Genomic DNA, 14,263 nt, shown 5'->3' with positions numbered 1-14,263 from the left:
CTTTGCTCCCATTCCCTCCTTCCTCACAAGCAGCCCGCAACTGAGGTGGCCCCGGGGACCCTAGGACGACAGCTGGCCTACGAGGAACCCCACCCTGCCCTCAGGAGCTCCCATGTCCCTCCTTGGACTTGAGGAGGACGACCTGAGGGGACAGCCTGGGCCTCGGACAGCGGGTGAACACAATCTTCTTGAGCCAGAGGACTCAGCCCCCCGCGGTCCTGCGCACCCCCGGGAGTCTCCCCCTGCCCCCGCCCTTCCCGGCAAATCCCTGGCGGCCTGGGAGGGGAGGAGGCGGCCATGCAGCGAGGCCCGCCCCTCCGGGCAGTCAATCAGGGCTTTGTTTGCGCCAACCTGGAGCCCAGAGGAGCCGCAGAGGGCCGGGTCTGGGCCGGGCCAGGGCCGAGTGTGGGCCAGGAGCTGGGCCAGGAAGGGAGGGAGGTGCAGTGGCACCAGTGGGAGCCGGGCTCAGGCCCAGTCGGGAGCCGAAGCTCAGTTCAAGCTCCTCCCGACTCTCTGTCCCGGACTGGGGAGGGACGAGTTGGAGCCGGGTCCGGCCGCCAGTTTGGGCTTGGGCTGCCCCGCCCCCAATATCTCGGCTGGGCTGGTCCCTCGGGCCTTGGCCGCGGCTTTTCAGGTGCTGGAGACTCAGCGGAGCTGCAAGCGGACGGATGTCTTCCCAGCACCCACCGCCCCCTTCCGCCCACCTCAGGCATGCAGACATGGGAGTCCCACTGTATGTCGCAGACTGAGGCCCCAGCCCCGCTGAGGGTAAGGGAGAGTTTGTTCCCCAGGAAGCGCGCCGGGTCAGGGAGAAGGAAAGGTGGGGGATCTGTCTTTCGGGTGGCCAGGCTCTCAGCAGGGGTGCGCAGGGGCGCCCAGCCTCTGCACTCAGGGCCCGCTCGGCGATACCGTGAAGCTCTGCCTCCCCTAAGGGTCTGCGCGTCTAATGCAGTAAACGTGAAGTCGTGGTGTGGTTACCAAACTACTCGGCTTCCACGAGCGGGCGGGCGAGTGGCAAGACCTTTCTACCCTGCATCTCATTAACACTCCTGATAAGTGAAAGACTGCATAGCCAGAGGTGATGCAGCTCCGGGGCTGCGTGGCTGAGCTAGATGCCTGTATATACAGTCATTAAGCACCTGAGGGCTGGCCCAGCTGGGAGGAAGGATATAGATGTCCTGAGGGACTTGCGGTGCCATGTAAGAGGAATCTGTCAAATTCACAAATCACAGGGCCACGCTACTCAGCAGGGAAGGCATTGCCCAAATAGAGCACGTCCCTTATTGCCCTAAGGTTTATTATTGCCTGCTTTTTTTGCACGAAAACTGAGGCTCAACGAGGTCAAGGTATTTATTAGCCTAAGATAATGGGCCAAGTCAAGGACAAGCTAGAATTCAAGGTAGGTCTCCATATAACGAAGCTTCATGCTCCCTGTGTTTCACCAAAGGAGTCTAAGATTTGAGGCTCCCTGGGAGGAGACAAAGGAGGGAAGGCAGAATCTGGCTGAACTATCACAGAGGAGGGAAGGCAGGATCTGGCAGAACTATCACAGTGGGCTTCTGGAGGAGGTGATGTTTAAGATGGGCCTGGAAATTTTTTTTCTTTTTGAGACAGTCTCGCTCTGTAGCCCAGGCTGGAGTGCACTGGCGCGATCTCGGCTCACTGCAACCTCTGCTCCCTGGTTCAAGCGATTCTTCTGCCTCAGCCTCCCAAGTAGCTGGGATTACAGTCGTGCGCCACCACGCCCGCTAATTTTTGTATTTTTAGTAAGACAGGGTTTCACCATGTTGGTCAGACTGGTCTCAAACTCCTGACCTCAAGTGATCTACCGGCTTCGGCCTCCCAAAGTGTTGGGATTACAGGCCTGAGCCACCCTTCCAGCAAGGCCTGGAATGCTGAGTAGGATTTTAAAAGGCCAAGGGTGGGGGAAGGTGGTCCCCTACATCAGAGCATGCCTTGAGCTCAAAGCACAGAGCCATAGACTCTACTCACAGAAAGAGGGAAGTGAAGGCTAATCAGGCCAGAAAGTTAATATGTATGGCGTCTGCCTCTCCTAGGAAACATTTGCATTTTAATAAAAATCCATAATGCTTCAGCTATGAGGAGTGACAAGCACCAGGGCTTAAGGTTTGCTTTTTGATCAGGGGTCTCACCATACATATGACCACCTGTTGCCCCAGGAGAGCACTAGTTTGGTATCCACTTGCAGAGAACCTGATTGAGACCCTAAAAGTAGTTATTTCCAACCCCAGAACTAGGAATAGACCCTGGAATCTTGCACCCATCTAGATTCCTACTATCTTAATTCTACTTCCCTCACTGTTTAAACTGGTTTTTAGATCACTGGAATGGGAGTATGGGTGGGTGATGACCCTCACTGAGAATCTCCTGTGAATCTAGCACTGTGCTAGGCCCTTTATATACGAGATGTTATATAATCTTCATAACATTACTATAAGATTGGGATGATTTGTTCCCATTTTATAAATGAGGAAACAGGCTCCAAGAGACTAGTTACTTGTTTTAAGTCTACAAAGCTAGTAAGAGGTAGAACAGGGATCTTTGCTCATTTGTGTGAGTTTCAAAGTATGTGCCCCACCCAGAAGACAGAATTATGTAACTGCCATTTCACCATTCTAGTAACATATGCAGTACCTGCCATTTCTCCCCTCTTTAGAAGGTGCTTTATAATGGCTAAATCACTGGCATCAGGAGACCAGGGTTTTAACCTTGGTTCTGCCACTGCATGCCTGTATGATCCTAAACAATTTGTTTTCCCTTTCTGAGCCTCAGTTTATCTACAAACTACTTTGCAGAGTTATTAAATGCCATGCTAAGAGGTAAAGGCTTTATTCTTGATATATAATACAAGATCACCACTGAAGATTTTTGAGTAGGAGAGTAACATCAGAACTGCATCTTAGAAAGAACATTGTGGTGACAGTTTAGATCGGGGTCCCCAATCCCCGGGCCACAGAGTGATACCAAGTCCATGGCCTGTTAGGAACCAGGTGAGCGGCAGGCAAGCAAACATTACCACCTGAGCTCTGCCTCCTGTCAGATCTGCCTCAGCATTAGATTCTCATAGGAGTGCGTACCTTATTGTGAATTACACATGCAAGGGATCTACGCTGCGCATTCCTTATGAGAATCTAACTAATGCTTGATGATCTGAGGTGGAATGGTTTCATCCTGAAACCATCCCCCTCAACCCCTGTCCCGTGGAAAAATTGTCTCCCACGAAACCAGTCCCTGATGCCAAAAACGTTGGCGACTGCTGGTTTAGATGATGACATGGAAAGATAAGATGTAAGGAAATGAACCAATAGACTAAGTAAAAAAAAAAAAAAATGTTGATGATCTGGAATGGGCACAGTGGCTCATGCCTATAATCCCAGCACTTTGGGAGACCGAGGTGCGTAGATCACTTGAGGTCAGGAGTTCAAGACCAGCCTGGCCAACATGGTAAAACCCCATCTCTACTAAAAATACAAAAACTAGCAGGGCATGGTGGAGGCTGAGGCAGGAGAATGGCTTAAACCCGGGAGGGAGAGGTTGCAGTGAGCCGAGATCAAGCCACTGCACCCCAGCCTGAATGACAGAGTAAGACTCTGTCTCAAAAAAAGAAAAAAAATGCTGATCATCTGTAATAGGGCACTGACTATGGAAATGGAGACAAAGGGATATCTCTGTCAATCATTGTTATGGTAGAGTTGACAGAACAGATTTGTGTAATGAGAGAAAGGGAAGAAACTGACGTTTTTTGCTTGAGTAAAGGAAAGGATGGTATAGTGTTAATGGAGATTGGGAATTAGGAGCTGAATCAGTTCTGAAGTGCCTGTGGCCTCCTGTCTCTTTCCCCCTGGCCCCCAAACAATCCTGTCAATTATAACTCTAAAATACTATTTTAATCATGACACTCCTCTACTTTACAAATGTTCAATGATTCTCCGTTTGACTTTCAAGTTTAAATTCCTCAGCCAGGCATGAAAGGTCCTTTGTGCTTTGGGACCAACATCATTTGTTCATTCATTCATTCATTCCTTCATTCCTTCATCATTTACTGAGAACCTCTATGTGTCAGGCTCTGTACTATATACCAAACACAAACATAAAAGACCTTGTGCCTGTTTCTGATGGGCTCATATTCAACCACTCTAGCATTACTCCCTGTCATTTTCTTCCCATCCTTTTCTCCCTTTCATACCATGCTACAACACACTGGTTAGCCACCATTTCATGACTTATGGGCACCTGCTGGTCTCTCAGCCTTCACCAACCATTCCCTTAACTATCTTCCAGTTGCGATTCTATACCTTTCTTGACTCTCCAGAGTAGGTTAAACAAAACAGATAGCAGAGTTAGTCTTGAACTGAGGAAGCATGTCATTTGCCTTTCTCATACCACTCAGCCATTCATTTCTGAAATAGTTATCAAGCAACTATGTGTACCATTCACTATATTAGGCACTGGGGACGTACAATGGTTCTTGTCCTCATGGAGCTTACATTGTAGTAGAAACTATTAATAATTATAACTGCCATTTATTGAATGTAACTCTACTAAATTGGGTGAAGACATTTTGAGATAGAAGTATATAAAAGATGAGACAAGGTTGAGAGTAAAGTTGTAGAAATAGGGCTAGTGTCTTAAGATGCATGAAGTTTCCTCTATAAATCTCTAAATCATGCTTGATCAATAAACATCATCAACAACAACAGATCTTTAGAGAATACTACTAACGTGTAGATTAATCAGCTTGGCTCATGCTCACAAGTAAGTAAGGCGTGGCTCTTGTAGCCCTTTACATTCTTTTACTTGTCTGACTGTGGATCTTGGAAAAACCCTAGCAGATGTCTCTCATTCATATTGCAGGTTACAGAATGTGCTTTCCTTCTGTCTCTAACAGAAATGAGCCCGCAATGGAATTATTCCAATTACTTATGCCCTTGATTATTCACTTTAGAGGGTGAAGCAGAGCAATGGTTCCCCAACCTAGTTGCACATAAAAATCCCCTAGAGACTTTTCTAAAAGCACCAGCTCCTAGGTCCTACTCTACCCTTGCTGAATTGGAATATCTTGGGGTGAGACCCAGGAATACATAGTTTGGACAAGGCCCCTAGTAATATTAATGCACTGCCCGGTTTGGAAACCAGAAAACCAAAACAATGCTTCCCCAAAATTTCATTCTGAAAGACCAGTAAAATTTCTCTAAAGTTTCTCCAGAAACTTTGGGGACCAACGTAATGCCAACTTTCTGTCATGTAAAGACATGCTTCTTCACTATGATGTTATTACTGAAATGATATTTTAACATCAAAATCTAGAAAGTGTGGAAAGAACAGCCTTTTACTCAGAAAAGGCTTTCTCAAGATATGTCAGTTGATAACAATTTTTCTCGTGGGTGTCAGCACACTGATGAAAATGTTCCAGACTGTCATGGGTATGCAGATTAGTGCTTGGGATTCCATGGACCAGATGACCTCTGAAAGTCCTTTCTATCCCTGAAGTTCTCTATTTTAGGCAAAAGGCACATCTTTGCTTTGGGCCTCTCCTATTCTCCAATAGGATTTTCTGGCTGGAATGGAATTCACTAGATCATTCACATCATTTTCCTGCCCTGTCCCTAAATCATTCTAACTACTTGAGAAGGGATGATGAGAGCATTCTCAAGAAGGTGAGTATGGCCGGGCGCGGTGGCTCAAGCCTGTAATCCCAGCACTTTGGGAGGCCGAGACGAGCGGATCACGAGGTCAGGAGATCGAGACCATCCTGGCTAACACGGTGAAACCCCGTCTCTACTAAAAATACAAAAAGCTAACCGGGCGAAGTGGCGGGCACCTGTAGTCCCAGCTACTCGGGAGGCTGAGGCAGGAGAATGGCGTGAACCCGGGAGGCAGAGCTTGCAGTGAGCTGAGATCCGGCCACTGCACTCCAGCCTGGGTGACAGAGCGAGACTCCGTCTCAAAAAAAAAAAAAAAAAAAAAAGAAGGTGAGTACATAATCTTTCTATCCTTTACTCCTTTTATTGATTCATCTTTATAAGGGTAACTTAAGAGTTCTGATGACACAGCATCACCTTGGATTCAAGAGCCAAGTGGGATGGACTGTGAGAAGGAGCCAGGATGCTCTGATAGTGGCAAAAGAAGTCCAAAGACAGAGAAGGCTTTGGTTTTGTTACCTGTAATCAGGAAGAGTACTGATAGGAACCCACGTTACTGGGAAATGGATTCGAACGTCAACACCTTTAGATGGCCAAAGTGGAAGCATGGAGCGTAAAGGATATTGGACATAGCCGGATTTCAGCTTGAGCCAAAAGCCTATTCATAATAATGGGTACATTAAAAACAAATCAATTGGCTATGTGCATGGAGCCTGCTTCCTGAATGCCAAGGAAGCAGTCTGCCTAATAGGTTGTCTATTATTAGAGCAGGCATAGAGGGGGAAAGATGACGGAAGCAGCAGGAGCATTATGGAAAAGAAAGAGATAGAAAATACTTAACCCTCTGAGGGTAGTATAGAACAGCAGAGCTTGAAGTGAGAGAAAATGTGTAATGTATTGGTTTCTTGACCCTATCCAAGGGAGAAATTTAATGAATTTTATTTAAGCCTTTTATTAATTCATTTCAAAAAATAATTTCAGCCGGGTGTGGTGGCTCAGGCCTGTAATCCCAGCACTTTGGGAGGCTGAGGCGGGCAGATCACGAGGTCAGGAGATCGAGATCATCCTGGGTAACACAGTGAAACCACATCTCTACTAAAAAATTACAAAAATTTAGCTGGGCGTGGTGGTGGGCGCCTGTAGTCACAGCCACTCGGGAGGCTGAGGCAGGAGAATGGCGTGAACCCGGGAGGCAGAGATTGCAGTGAGCCGAGATCGTGCCACTGCACCTCCAGCCTGGGTGGCAGAGTGAGACTCCATCTCAAAAAAATAAAAATAAAAATAAATAAAAAACAAAAAATCATTTAAGAGATATTTATTGAAAGCTGATTATGTGCTAAATATTGTGCTAAGAATTTCCCCATTCTGAAAAATGGAACCCTTGTAGGACTGGAACAGAGGTGTCTTGGGTACATGGTTACGATGCAGTATAAAGATGGGCTTTGCCCTTACTACATCTCAATCTCTTCTGATAGACTGACCTTGGGCGTAGAATCAGCATTATTTGCTTTTGTATCCTTAGCATTTAACACGATGCCTTATACAAAGAAGGTGCTCAATATGTAGATAAATAAATCGATGTCGCTACTTGATGTAATAAAGCCCTGGTTTCTTCATAGAGAAATGATAGAGATGAGGCCTATCTTTCAGGTTTGTTGTGAGGATTAGAAGTAAAGTATGGAAAGCACCTAGTACAGCACCCATCATGTAGTAGGTGCTCAATAAATGTTAGCAATAAGATAGTTTGAAGATAGCTTTTATTGAAAAGAGAAAAGAAAACCTGGTATGTTCTTTGGCATTGGTCCAATTCCAAAATCTAAAATAGTGCATCAGAGCTGGAAGGGACCTTCTACAAAGTCCAAACTCCTCATTTTACAGATGGGAAAACTGAAGCCTAAAGAGGGAAAAGGATTTACATAACGTTACATCTAAATTATCTACGCTTTTCCTTGTAATTACCTCAAATCATTGTGGAAAGTGATACAACATACAGACATGTATATGAGCTAGGGACATCATTTTATAAATGAGGAAATTGACAAGGAAAAAAGTTAAATAATTTGCCCAAGGACCTACGATTCACACTACAGCAGCCTGGCTTCAGAGTCTGTGATTTTAACCATCATACTTCTCTATTACAGCACTTCTACAATTATATTAAAATGCCCATTTTGACATGTCTCCCCACTAGAACTTAAGCTCCTTGAGGGCAGGAAGTGTGTGATTTCCACTGTGGATAGTTATTTATTTATTTAACAAATATGTATTCGGCAACTATTATACACCGGGACTTGCTAGCCCCAGAGAGCAGGCCTTATCTTTGAAGCCAGGTTATCTAGCTCTGTAATGCTATTAGTGTTCATTTGCCTTCTGTTATCGCCTTCTCTTTACTAATGTCTTATTTAGTGTTTCAGCTTAGTCTTTTTTTTTTTTTCCTGAGACAGAGTTTTGCTCTGTCTCCCAGGCTGGAGTGCAGTAGTGCAATCTCGGCTCACTGCAAACTCCACATCCCAGGTTCACACCATTCTCCTGCTTCCGCCTCCTGAGTGGCTGGGACTACAGGCGACCACCACCACGCCCAGCTAATTTTTTGTATTTTTAGTAGAGATGGGGTTTCACCATGTTAGCCAGGATGGTCTCAATCTCCTGACCTCGTGATCCGCCCGCCTCGGCCTCCCAAAGTGCTGGGATTACAGGCGTGAGCCACTGCGCCCGGCCTCAGCTTAGTCTTACCTGTTCTAAGGAGCACGAGGTTCTGTGCCCATGCCTGGGCCAGGCAGTTAAAGGAGAATAGCCAGTGAGAAACTTCATGGGGAAAGTGAAGTGCCAGAGATATGATAAAATCTGGAGTCCCTCACCATCTGGAGAGGTTTCTTTTAGTAAAAGCTTTGGGGTATTGCATTTGGCAGGATTTTTTTTTTTTTTTTTCAATTTAGGAAGTATCCTAGCCTTACAATACCCTTTTGCCTATCTCCCACTCATTTGGCCTTCTAAGAAGTTACAGTCTAAATAAAAAGATCAGTCATTATATACATCCAGAAAGATAACTCCCTTGGTACCAGGTCTTCAGTAGACACTAACTGCTAAACAGGCCATAGGAGGGAACGATGAGGGGAGACCTGGGGATGGGGCACGGTGGGGCTCAGGATAGCTGAGAAAAGGCTAGTAGTGTATGTACTTTGTGTGCCTGCATTCTCAGATCCTGGCCCACCTCTTTAAGGGTGACTTCTCTGGCTCTAAGACAGCCACAGACCTAGGGCCTGAGGAACCCCAAGACCCTTGCACAGTAAGTTTCTAGACAGCAAGAGCTAGAAGAATGAAACATTGCTGGGCCTTAAATCTAGAATCAGGTATCAGTAGCTGAGCTGGAGTAGCGTAACTAGTATGCTCTGTCCCAAGGGCCATGTTTCAAGTCCAACTTGCTGATCCTGCAGATGAGGAAAGCCAGTTAAAGGGCAAGAAAAATCATTCAAATGGATCGGGGCAAGGGGGCAAGGGGCAGCGGCAAGAGAGTTGCGTGGAGCGGAGGGACAAGGAGGAGGTAGTTTATTTTTCTCCTTCGGTATATATTTACAAAGTTCCTTCTGTGCCTAATTAAACTTAGTTTTTCCAGGGCCTCTTTTTGGATGGAGGAGGGGACAAAGGAAGAAGAGTACATTTTGTTGAAACCTAGAGATGTTAATTGACTCACCTAAGGACATACTGTGAATGGGACCAGAACCTTTGTCTCCTTAGCTCCTAACTGCCTACATTTCTCCATGCCATACTACCTCCTATTATGTCATACACAGCTTAAAAATCTAAGATGATTTTTCACTGTTGAAAGGGTAAAGTCCGAACTCTTGTGCCACCTTGGGACCCTAATTATCCTGACACTGTTAAACTCTCCAATTGGTTCCTAGACTACCTCCCACAATGAGATTTAAGCCCAAGTCTCCCAGAGCTCTCTCCCACGTCACTGTCCCCAAGTCTACTTGGTCTTCTTTTTCTTAACTGCTCCTTCTGCCTCTGCAACAAATTAAAAGAAATTTACAGTGATCACTCATGTACTCACCACTGGATTCTACCATTAACAATTTCCTGGCTGGGCACGGTGGCTTATGCCTGTAATCCCAGCACTGTGGGAGGCCGAAGCGGGCAGATCATCTGAGGTCAGCCATTCGAGACCAGCCTGGCCAAGATGGTGAAACCCCTTCTCTACTAAAAAATACAAAAATTAGCAGGGCATGGTGGCACATGCCTGTAATCCCAGCTACTTGGGAGGCTGAGGCAGGAGAATTGCTTGAACCTAGGAGGCGGAGGTTGCAGTGAGCCGAGATCGTGTCATTGCACTCCAGCCTGGGTGACGGAGCAAGACTCCTTCTCAATTAAAAAAAAAAAATTCCCATATTTGCTTCATCACATATCTGTCCATCTATCCACCTTTCCATTGATCCAGCCACTTATTTTTTATACATTTCAAAGTAAGTTGAAGATATCAGCACATATCCCTCCCCCAATACTTATGTATTTTTTTTTACTGTGAATATATATTTTATTTAATCATGTTTTGTTTACAATTGAAACTCTGGGAATTCAAAATTAACATCCTTGCCCATGAGCTTCTTATAGACACCAGAAAAGGTTTCAGCCTTGTGTTCCACATTGTTCTGCTGTGCTTTGTCCCAGTGAACCTTTATGAGGTGGCTGCCATCCAGTTTCACGCGGATTCTCTTGCCCACAATTTCGCTTGGGAAGACCAAGTCCTCAAGGATGGCATCATGCACAGCTGTCAGAGTACAGCTCCTGGGATGCTTTTGCTTATTTTTTTGTACAGCTTTTTTGAGTTGGCTTAGACAGAATTCTCCTCTGAGCGATAAAGAAAATATGCTTCCCATTGAACTTTTTCTTCAATTCGTGTACTAGCCAGACTTGGATTTTCTGGAAAGATTTCAGCTGAGGAACGGGAACAAAGATTATGATAGCTTTCCAACCAACACAAACTTCAATTTCCTTGACAGCAGTAATATTCAGCTCCCTTAGCTGAGCCTTGAGGTCCAAGTTCATCTCCAGCTCCAGAAGAGCCTGGGAGATGCCGGATTCCAACTCGTCCGGCTTCTCGCCATTGGGCTTCACGATCTTGGCCCTTGAACTGAACATAGTCTTCTCCTTGCTGAGCGCTGGCTTCGGAAGAGTGTATGTATATTGTTAACTAGAGTTCCATTTTTTGCAATTGTTTTCTTTTGAGCTAAAATTTACATACACTGAAATACAATTTTTTTTTTTTTTTTTTTGAGACCGAGTTTTGCTCTGTTGCCCAGGCTGGAGTGCAGTGGCACTATCTCTGCTCACTGCAACCTCCACCTTCCGGTTTCAAGCAATTCTCCTGCCTCAACCTCCTGAGTAGCTGGGATTACAGGTGCACACTGCCACGCCTGGCTAACTTTTGTATTTTCAGTAGAGATGGGGTTTTGCCATGTTGGCCAGGCTGGTCTGGAACTGCTGACCTCAGGTGATCTGCCTGCCTTGGCCTCCCAAAGTACTGAGTTTACAGGCATAAGCCACCGCGTCTGGCCTGAAATACACAATCTTAAGGGAATATTTGCTGAATTTTGACAAATGCATACACCTGTATAACCCAAACCCCTGTCAAGGTATTAAACATTACCATCATCCTCAGAAACTTCTCTCATGCCCCTTCTCAGTCAAATTCACCCTCACCTCACCCTACAGAGAGAACCACTATGGATTAGTTGTGTATGTTCCATATAAATGGAATTATACAGTAAGTAGGTAGCATTTTGAGTCTGAGATCCTTCACAGCATAATGTTTTTGAGGTTCATCCAAGTTGTGCTGAATACAATTCCATTGTATTTGTTTATCCATTCACCAGTTGATGGACATTTGGGTTGTTTCTAGTTTGGGCCTATTAAAAACAAAGCTGCTAAGAACATTTATATGCAAGTCTTTTAATGGACATATTTTCATTTCTTTTGGGTAAATACCCAAAACTGGAACCATCAGGTCATAGGTTAAGGTGTATGTTTAACTATGTAAGAAACTGCCAGAACCGATTAAAAAGATGTTCTACTTCACACTCCCACCAGCAATACATAGGTGTTCTAGTTACTCCACATCCTCACTAATGCATAGTATTTTCATTTTTTTTTTTTTTTTTTTTTTTGAGACGGAGTCTCGCTCTATCACCCAGGCTGGAGTGCGGTGGCATGATCTCCACTCACTGCAAGCTCCGCCTCCCGGGTTCATGCCATTCTCCTGCCTCAGCCTCCCATGTAGCTGGGACTACAGGTGCCCGCCACCGCACCCAGCTAATTTTTGTATTTTTAGTAGAGACAGGGTTTCACCGTGTTAGTCAGGATGGTCTCGATCTCCTGACCTCGTGATCCACCCGTCTCGGCCTCCCAAAGTGCTGGGATTACAGGCGTGAGCCACCGCGCCTGGCCAGTATTTTCATTTTTAAAACTAAATGTAGTCATTCTAGTGGGGTGTAGTGATTCTAACTTGCAGTTCCCTGAAGACTTATAATGTTAAGTATTTTTTTTTCATATCCTTATTGGCCATTCATACATCTTTTTTGAAGCATCTGTTCAAATATTTTGTGCATTTTAAAACTGGGTTGTTTGTTTTATATTATTGAGTTGTACATATACTTGATACCATTCCTTTGTCAGATATATTCTACAAAAATGTTCTCTCAGTCTATTGTTTGTCTATTTTAGAAGAAATATATTTAATATTAAAATACAAGGGCTGGGTGTGGTGGTTCACACCTGTAATCCCAGCACTTTGGGAGGCCGAGGCGGGCAGATCACCTGAGGTCAGGAGTTTGAGACCAGCCTGAGCAACGTGGGGAAACCCCGTCTCCACTGAAAATACAAAAATTAGCTGGGCATGATGGCAGGCGCCTGTAATCCCAGCTACTTGGGAATCTGAGGCAGGAGAATTGCTTGAACCTGGGAGGCAGAGCTTGCGGTGAGCAGAGAGTGCACCAGTGCACTCCAGCCTGGGCAACAGAGCAAGACTCTGTCTCAAAAAAAATAAAATACAGGATAGAAAGTGACATAGACCACACAAATACATAAGTAAAATTATATGAGGAGACAATACAGTATTTACAAACCATATATCAGACAAATAATTTGTATATAAAGAACTCTCAAACTCAATAGTAATTTTCTTGACAATGTCTTCTGATGAGCAGACATTTTAAATTTTAAAGAAGTCTAATTTTGTCTTTTAATTTTTCTTGTTTGGGTATGACTTGTTTAAGAAATCTTTGGCCAGGTGTGGTGGTTCACACCTGTAATCCCAGAAATTCGGGAGGCCAAGGAGGGAGGATCACCTGAGCCCAGGAGTTTGAGACCAGCCTGGGCAACAAAGCAAGACTGTCTCTACTAAACATAAAATAACATAAAATAAAATAAAATAAAGAAATCTGCCTATTCCCAAGTCATATGCTCCTATGTTTTCCTCTCAAAGCTTTATGACTTCAGATTTTATGTCTGGGCTTTTATGTTTGGGCTTATGTTCCATCTCAAATTAATTTTCCTATATGGTTTAAGGTAACAGTTGAGGTTCATTTTGTTCATATGGATAGCCTGTTATTCTTGTACCATTTGCTGAAAAGACTTACATTTCCCCATTTGATTGTTTTCGCTCCTTACTTTTTTATTTCTAGCTCTTTTATTTAGAAAAGTGGATATGTAAGCTCACTCAATTTCCACAAATGGAACACTCCCATTTAATCAATCCCTATATCCCAGCAAACATATCAAGAAATGTAGCATTACCAGCATCCTAGAAGCCGCCTTCCTGCCTACTTACAGTTACAACCTCTTCTGTTGCAACAGTAACCACCCTCCTTATACTAATAGCATAGATTAGTTGTATCAGTTTTTATGCTTTATATAAATGGAATCATACATTGTGTAATCTTTTGTGTCTGGCTTCTTTCCCTCAATATTAAGTTTATGAGAGTAATCCATGTTGTGTCTAGCAGTAGTTCATATATTTTGATTGCTGCATATTTTTCATTGAAGGAATGTACTACATGGACATGGACATTTGTGCTGTTTCCAGTGTTTGACTGTAATGAATGGTGCAGCTATAAACACGTCTTTTGTTGTACATATGTATGCATTTGTACAACAATGCATGTATGTTGTACACATGTATGCATAAATATACATATGGATGTATATTTAGGAGTAGAACAACTAAGTCATAAGGCATGCATATCTGCATTTTAGTAGATGTTGACAGTTTTCGAAAGTGATTAGTTCAATATGCACCCTCACTAGTAGTTGCTCCGCATCCTTGGTAATACTTGGTATTGTCTTTTTCATTTTATCTATGCTGGTAGCAAATGACAGTATGGCATTTCCCTGATTAAAAGGTTGAGTATCTTTTCATGTATTTATCAAACATTTAGTTATCCTCTTGGAATTGTCATATTTTTACTTTTTTACGATTCTGGTAGGTGATTCACCTCCCTTTTTATTTACTAAAAATCTATTCTACTTTCAAGGTCCTACACAAATGTCACCTTATCATTGAAGCTTTCTCCATATCCTAGGCCATATAAGTATCTCCTCAGAGC

The 14,263-nt window shown here is 44.1% G+C and overlaps 1 pseudogene; it reads right to left on the bottom strand.

The window, feature by feature from the left end:
* Nucleotides 1–10,216: 10,216 nt before the first annotated feature.
* Nucleotides 10,217–10,802, bottom strand: LOC105503658 (annotated as a pseudogene).
* Between the last annotated feature and the right edge of the window lie 3,461 nt (nucleotides 10,803–14,263).

The sequence above is a fragment of the Colobus angolensis genome, unplaced genomic scaffold (assembly GCF_000951035.1).
Source record: "Colobus angolensis palliatus isolate OR3802 unplaced genomic scaffold, Cang.pa_1.0 Scaffold87, whole genome shotgun sequence".
Lineage (NCBI taxonomy): Eukaryota > Metazoa > Chordata > Mammalia > Primates > Cercopithecidae > Colobus > Colobus angolensis.
Note: the sequence above shows the minus strand (reverse complement) of the source record. Positions and strands in the feature narration are given on the sequence as shown.